This window comes from Ailuropoda melanoleuca, chromosome 1 (assembly GCF_002007445.2).
Source record: "Ailuropoda melanoleuca isolate Jingjing chromosome 1, ASM200744v2, whole genome shotgun sequence".
NCBI classification, from domain to species: domain Eukaryota; kingdom Metazoa; phylum Chordata; class Mammalia; order Carnivora; family Ursidae; genus Ailuropoda; species Ailuropoda melanoleuca.
Genome location: NC_048218.1, coordinates 38,650,011 through 38,658,674, shown reverse-complemented (window position 1 = coordinate 38,658,674; position 8,664 = coordinate 38,650,011).

Genomic DNA, 8,664 nt, shown 5'->3' with positions numbered 1-8,664 from the left:
CCTCATGAACACAGGTGCAAAAATTGTAAACAAAGTATTAAAAAATATAGAATATAAAGATTAATGTGTCACGACTAAAAAGGGATTAACCTAAAAAGGCAGGCTGTTGTAACATTTGAAAATCAATTTAACTTACCATATTACCAAAATTTTTTTAAAATTGTAATCTCAGTAGTAGTAGTAAAAACGTTTGACAAAATCTAATACTCATTCCTAATTTTTTACAAGTACAGCTAACATAAATCCTGCACAAAAACTAAATACTTTTTTTAAGTTCAGTAACAAAACAAGCATGTCTGCTGTTACTACATCTATTCACTGGAGTTTCTAGCTACTATAATTATTCACCTGAAAAAATGCACCTTTATGTAAAGAAAGAAATAAACCTGTCTATTTGCAGTTGATATTACTGTCTGGAAGAGAGTCTGATGGAATTTACCAAAAAGCACCTAGCCATGATAAATTACTTACCAAATTGCCAGATACAAGATCAACATACAAAAATCAACTGTATTCCTCAATACTAGTAATAAACAACAGAAAACTGGGGGCGCCTGGGTGGCACAGCGGTTAAGCGTCTGCCTTCGGCTCAGGGTGTGATCCCAGCGTTATGGAATCGAGTCCCATGTCAGGCTCTTCAGCTATGAGCCTGCTTCTTCCTCTCCCACTCCCCCTGCTTGTGTTCCCTCTCTCACTGGCTGTCTCTATCTCTGTCAAATAAATAAATAAAATCTTTAAAAAATAAAATATAAAAAAATAAACAACAGAAAACTAATTTAAAAAACTATTTACAATATTATCAAATGAAACTGATAAGTCTGACAAAAGATGTGAAATGTACAATGAAAAAGCAAAATGGTGCTGAGGAAATTATTAAAAGATCTAAAGAAATGGAGCCATAAAAGTTGTTCGTGGATCAGAAGACTCAACATAAGATATCAAGTCTCCCCAAACTGATCTATAGATTCAATGCAATCACAATCAAAATTCCATCAGGCATTTTAGTAGAAATTGAAAAGTCAATTCTAAAATTTATATAGAGATATAAAGGGCCTGTAATATCCAAAACAATTTTGAAATGCCAAAATAAAGTTGGAAAATTAACACTACCTGATCTCAAGACTTAGAAAGCCATAGTATTCAAGATAGTGTGGTACTGGCTTCAAGATAGCCACGTACAACAATGAAACAGAATAGATCTCTACAAATATTTTTTTTAAAACTGAATTTTTTTTTTTTTTGGTGAAAAGTGTAATAGCAATTCAATGGAAAGGGATTGTCTTTTCAACAAATGGGACCAAAACTTTGAACCATTCCTTGTATCATATATCAAAATAAATAAATAAATAAATAAAATAACCTCAAAATGGGTCATAAACTTAAATGTAAAGCCTAAAACCATAAAGTTTCTAGGAGAAAACCTATCTGTGACCTTGGGTTAGGCCAACATTTCATAGATAGGACATCAAAAGCACCATTTCTTTAAAAAAAAATTTTCTGAAAGAAAANTTTTTTCTAAAAGAAAAAAGTTGAGCTTTACTGGGGGAAAAAAAAAACCTTCTGCTCTTCAAATGACTATTAAGAAGACGAAAAGACATGCCACAGACTGGGAGAAAACATCTGCATAGCATATATCTAATAAAAGACTTTCAGCCACAATATATAAAAGAACTCTCGAAACTCAGAAAACAAACATCCCAATTAAATTATAAACAAAAGATTTGCATAGGCACTACCAAAGAAGATATGTGTATGCCAAACAGTGCATGGAAAAAAAATGCCCACATAATTAGTCACTAGGGAAATGCAAATTAAAACTATAGTAAGATACTGCTGCACGCCTATTATAATGCCTAAAATTAATGACTAATTATACCAAATGTTGTTAAGCATGTGGAGAAATTGGATTTCCCATGTATTGTTGGTCAGAATATCAAATTTCCACTTTGGAAAACAGTTCAGTAGTTTCTGAAAAAGTTAAACATATATTATGTAACCCAACACTTTCCTTGCTAGTATTTACCTCAGAAAAAGAAAGCATCCATCTACACAAAACCTTGTTTGAGAACGTTCACAGAAGCTTTATTTTTTACAGGCAAAAACTGAGAACAAGTGCCCATCTGCAGGTTAACAACTAAACAAATCATAGTATATCCATATAACAGAATACTACTCAGCAATAAAAAAGATAAACCATTAAAAAATCAACAACATGAATGAATCGTAAAATAATTACGCTGAGTAAAAGTAGCTAGACCAAAAGCAAACAAACAAAAAGAATGTGTGGTATATAAAACCCCAGAAAATGCACACCAATCCAGAGTGACAGGAAGCAAAGAAGTACTTATCCAGGGGAATGGCAGGCAGGCAGACCTGGAGGGCCAACATTATAAGGGGCAAAGGGAAACTTTTGGAGATAATGGATATATTCACTATCTCGATTATGGTGATGTTTCATGGGTATATAAATATGTCAAAACATCAAACTGCAATTTGAATATGCGCACATTATTTTATGTTAATGATACCTCAAAGCTGTTAAAATACAAACTGATCCAGCTAACAAACCATTAGAATATATTTTCTTATTTTGACAACTATAGCTCTACAATGATCTGGAAGGCCAGGTGTGAATTTAGAATTCCTAAACTCCTTGGAGTTCCCGCCTACCCAACCTCTCCACCTTCCCAGCAGCTATTCCATAGTCACCCCCACCCTCAGACCTAGCAGCCAATTACTGCAGGAGGACAAATTAAGGGGAGAGCTCTATGTAGTTTCTAGAAACATAATCAGAAACATTTGGGCCCAGAATTCTCCTCAGTAGGGTGTGTCCCTTCGGACAGCAGACTCCTTGCCCTGGATAAAGATATGGCTAATAGGGCAAAGGGGGTCTTTTTAAAGTGAAGACCCTGGGCCGGAGCTCCGTTTGCCTGGGTTTAAGAGGGATACTCCACAGCAAACATTTGTTCAAGGCTCTCCTATTTAAAAGAAACCAAAAAAACCTTTGCACTCTGCATGCCCACTTTGCCCCTATCATTCACAGCCAAACTGCTTGAATTATAGTCTATACTTCCCCATTCTACTTTTACACCGCCATCACCCAGAATTGTTGGACCAGAGTCACCCATTCTATACCAAATACAGATTTAGAAAATGATAATAATATTAGCAATAATTAATAATAATAGGAGCTACCTTTTCCTGAGTTTTACACAAAAGTCTACAGACTTTTCAATATGGTATTTTCAATATGGTATTGAGTAAAGAGCAATAAACTACCTTTCTGAAGAACTGCCTTATTTAAACGCTCCCTATAAATGTCTATGGAACTCGGGAAGGTTATTTATCCTCTTAGTCCCACCATTTCTTTATTTACAAAATAGAAGGACTATGTCAAATAATCTATAAAATCAACTTCAGATTCAAGTTCTTTAAAAAAAAAATTCTGACTGCAGAACTTGTAGAGTGTAAAGTTTTTATCAAGTGTTAAACAAAAAAAACTCTCAAACACATTTCCTACATTCCCCTACCATCCCCTTTNTGTTCTTTAAAAAAAAAATTCTGACTGCAGAACTTGTAGAGTATAAAGTTTTTATCAAGTGTTAAACAAAAAAAACTCTCAAACACATTTCCTACATTCCCCTACCATCCCCTTTCCTACAGTCAACATGCTCGAAATGAGGTAAATTTCTTTTCCTCAAAATGATCCCTCAGAAAAAATGAGGGGCATCTGGGTGGCTCAGACAGGTAAGCATCCAACTCTTGATTTTGGCTCAGGCCCTGATCTCAGAGTCATGAGATCAGATCAAGCCCCGAGTCAGGCTCTGCACTGGGCATGGAGCCTGCTTAGGATTCTCTCTCTCCCTTTCCCTCTGCCCCGCTCTAAAAATGAGTAGATTAAAATCAATATTTCCAAACAGTGTCTTCTTAACTTCTTTGTCTTGAATAGCATTGCAGGAATTGGGAGAAGACATTAGCCCAAAATTGCCTTCATCAATGTTAGTTAGTTTATGTATATATTTAAATAGATGATGATAGATGGACAGACGGATAAATAGATATAGAGAGACAGATATAGATAGGCAGTTAACATGACTAAAGCCAAAAAATGGAATTATAGAACATTAACATATTTAATAGTTATTCCCAGAGTCCAACCACATAATTCCAAGAGTTGATATTGTGGTAAAAAAGATCATTTTTATTTTTTTTTTTAAAGATTTTATTAATTTATTTGACTGAGAGAGAGACAGCCAGTGAGAGAGGGAACACAAGCAGGGGGAGTGGGAGAGGAAGAAGCAGGCTCCCAGCAGAGGATCCCAGAACACCNCAAGATCATTTTTATTTTTTTTTATTTTTTAAAGATTTTATTAATTTATTTGACTGAGAGAGAGACAGCCAGTGAGAGAGGGAACACAAGCAGGGGGAGTGGGAGAGGAAGAAGCAGGCTCCCAGCAGAGGATCCCAGAACACCGGTATCACGCCCTGAGCCGAAGGCAGACACTTAACGACTGAGCCACCCAGGTGCCCCAACAAGATCACTTTTAAAAGCAATATGATAAATGATTATATTGTGGAGATTAACAAAAATACTGTAAGTCTTAATGTTATGTAAATGAATACTTATATCATGAGATACAATTTCCAGTAACAGCATCATAAACAGATACAAAGTACAGATGATGGGCTCTAAAAAGCTGGTGATTCAAAAGAATGTTTCCGGTGATGGAAAATTAATGGCATTTCATGAAATATAAGATTTTTAAAAATTGGCATTTTAAAATGAATTTAGTATTTGCTAAAATATGTCATTTTAAGTGTCTTTGAACTAAATAAACTGGCCTTCTAATAGGGCAAATGGGAACTACCTTACATTCAGTGTTGCTTTAAATTGGTCATTAAAGCTCTAGTATAATATTATTCTGACATGAAAAATGACCATATATTGTTAAGTAAAAATTTTTATTAAACAGCATAAATGTGATATCATTTTGGAATAGAAAAGGTCTATCTATACAAAGCTATCTCTTGGTAAGATTATCACCAATATATTCTCTGGGGTTTTCACTTGGTGGTAGAATGAGAGTAAGGGTAAGTTTCTTATTTTGTGTTTTTCTCTCTGTCCAAATTTTCTATAATAAACATTGTAATAATTTTGAGATTAGAAAAATAAAAGACAATAAATCAATATCTCTGAAGCCACGTCCACTTTGCCATTCATTTATTTGATGTCATAAGATGTTAGTCATTTGTAGCATCTCACTTTCGTATATTACTTTTAATTTACTCTACTCCATACTTTTTAATATAAATGATATTTATGTTGCTTCCATTAGTTATTAAAGGATAAGAAAAACCCTCTACTGTATATGCACAGGTCATAAAGATATGCTTAGTGAACCAAGGGAAGCCAATGATCAAAAGTTGTTTTCTAATATTAGATAAGTAACTCAGTTGTAGCTCTTACCTTATTTTTAATTCATCAGAGTTAATGGTGCTGTTAGTCCTTAAATAAGAATCCAGAGTTTTGTGTTGAGGATTTACAGGAGAAAGAATCAAACTGCATCAGCTATCCTGATACCCTGATTGACCCAAAACATCAAGCTTTGTTTCCTTCCTTGGATCCTGAAAATGTGAGTGTGCCTGTCTACTAAGGGAAGGAAGGGGAAGTAAAGGACAGAGGCCAGAAGATCCTTATGGGAGCAGGACATGGAGCAGCACCCTTGAATTGAGAAGGGACACATTAACAATTGTTCCATGAGTATGTCTTCTGTTTTGGAATCTGTAGCTCTGCATTCTGACTTAATGTCCTCTATGGTTTCTTAATGTTTATCTTGGCTCTTTGTTGTAATTTGTCTCTAAGAGATGAAAGATGAAGATGGCTAGTCTGGTAAGATCCTCTTTCAACATCTGGTGTTTACTACAGCTCTGTGAAGTTTACTCAATTTTTTTTTCCTGAATTTAGTGTATGTGCTTCCTTAAGACCAACAATTTTATAGACATTGCAATAAAATAAAATATTCATTTCCCAAATTTTTTCTTTAACTCATCTCCTGTTTTTGCCCGTCCATCCCATTAAACACAAATAGTCTTAGCAATGAATCCCTCAAAGAAGGCATGCCAACTGATTAACCAATGTATACTTTTCATTGAGTCACTCTGTGAATTAGACCTTATTTTACAAGATTAAGATCTTTATGAAAACTCAAAACTAGTTCAGAACACAGGGTATGAGTCAAAACTGAATTGACAACTCAGAGACAGGGAAAAGTGAGAAAAGGAAAAAAAAAATCGTGATGAATCTGGCTTTTAAGAAAGTGTTTAGTGAAAAAGCCACCAGAGTATCCTAGGCTGAACAAAGAGCATGTAGGTGACAATAAAGGTGTGTATTCTGACATGAAATAAACAACCCTGCCTGGTGGAGGCTGGGCTTAGTTACTGAAAGACATTACGAAAGCAAGATCCTATCACCAGCTTTACTGAGGAGTAGTAAGAAGGTGCTTAGAGATTATGGGTGATCCTGAAGACCAGACCTAAAAGTATGGCTTTGTATAATAGATAATTTATATCTATCACAATATTTTTGGAAATAATGTGTCATAATAGCATTATTATTTTATATTAGATTAGCAATGAATTGAAGAAGAGAATGGAAAGGGGAGAGAAGGGTCAAGAAAATGTATTAGGAAACAATTGCAGTAATCTGGGTATGAGGTAATGGAGCCTGAATACCAGTGGTGATGATACATGGAGCAGAGAGAGTATGTAAAAAAAAAATAATCAAAAATAAAATTAATAACTGGTGACAGATTGGGTTAGGGGAATGGAAAAAGTATAAGGAGTTGAAAATGCCCCGAAGCATAAAAGGATTGTGGTACTAATGACAGAAATGGAAACATTGGGATGGGATTCGCATCACAGGATTTGTGCCTACCCATATTCTTTTTGCTAATTTTTGGTTCTCTAAGTAGCTGCCAGCTAGTTCTAAAAAAGACTGTCTTGTACTGACTTAGAAGTGGTTCTTCTCCCTCCCCCCACCGCCACAAAAAAATCCTAGCTACTTATTTATAAGAGAGTATCTACACAAAAGAATACAAAAGAGTTTTCAGGAAGCCTAAAATTACATTTTCCAATAGAGTTGAATATTTCCATTACCCTTTAGATATATCTATCATGTCAAATGTTACGTTTTTGGTCTTCTTTAGATGACATTAAAATTCTTATGTTTCTAACAATTGTTTTCACTTAACTTGAAATAACAAATTATGCCTATTTTCTATACTGTCTTCTGATTCTATATGCAGAGCCTCTGAGTTTTAACTGTCCTTTTGAAGTCTAAGTGAAATAGGCAATACACTGTGTTCACTGATATCATTTAGAAACTGTCTGACCCATTATTACATAAAGATGAGCGTTTCACTTAATAAAGCCTTAGAGTAACACAATTTGTTACACCATAATTAAAGATGGACACATCTGTTCCATTTTAATTCAAACCCCTTTGAACATAATTACATAAAGCTGCAAGAACAGAAATTCTCAGTCTTAGAAATTTACTATCAAGAAAAAAATCATTCTGTCTACAGAAACTACATGGTCAAAGGACAATTTGTAAAATGAAGTCGAATAGATGTCTCTCATTCGGTATCAAAGCATGAAATAAAGCTAAGACCCCAGATTAAAGTACTGTCCCCAAATGAAAGCCATAATTAGTTAAGGAAACCCAGGTGAAGGACAATCTTTATAGTAAGTACTAGCATTCCATCCCTGTGGCGCGGTACTATCTTTTATTCTCTGAACCCATCAATAAATAACAAAGAAAGAAACAAACAGGAAGGATAGTTAAAGGGGAAAAAAAAAACCCAGGAGATATTCAACATTTATGCATCACCTTTAAGCCGCCTACTAACTTCTAAATTTCCAGTCATATTAACCTCATAAACCTTATTTTAAAAAAAAATCATATATCTTTTCTGTAAAGTCCTAGTCATTATGACCAAAATAGTTCTTGGGTTAATAATAATCAGATGTATAAATAGAGAAAGCAGAGGTAAAGGAAACCCTATAATTTCAGAATGAATTCTGAGAATTTAATAACATGAGTTAAATGGTAAGCCATGCACACAAATATCCTTGAAATGCAGGCTGTTAGTCTGTTTTATTTATGTTTCCATATCCTGAAGATGGCTTAATGAGGAGATGCAATCAGGATTAGCTAAGCAGTGAGAACTTGGAGGGAACAGGGTGGCAGTAAGATTTATATAAATATTTGCAGAGACTGGGAAGAGCAGATGCTCATATAATCCAGACAATGTGTGTGCACTTCATTTTAAAATAAAATAAAACAGTTGAAAGCCAAAATATAATTAATCAGAGGAAACGCTTTAATCAACATCTTCCAAATCCTTAAGCACTGCTAAAAAGATTAAAGAAACATAAAAGAAATTAAAATATGATATTCAAAAGGAAACCAGAATTAATCTATTCCTGACATTCTCCTTTTATTTCAGATGTGGGACAGAGCATGCAATTAATACGCATTTCCAATTGCCGCCAACAAGTGAAATTTCCTAGGTGTTTAAGCTACTAAATAAATCACCTAAGACTTACTGTATAATTTACAATGTAGTAATGATAGCTCTCTCTTCATTATTAATTTATTAG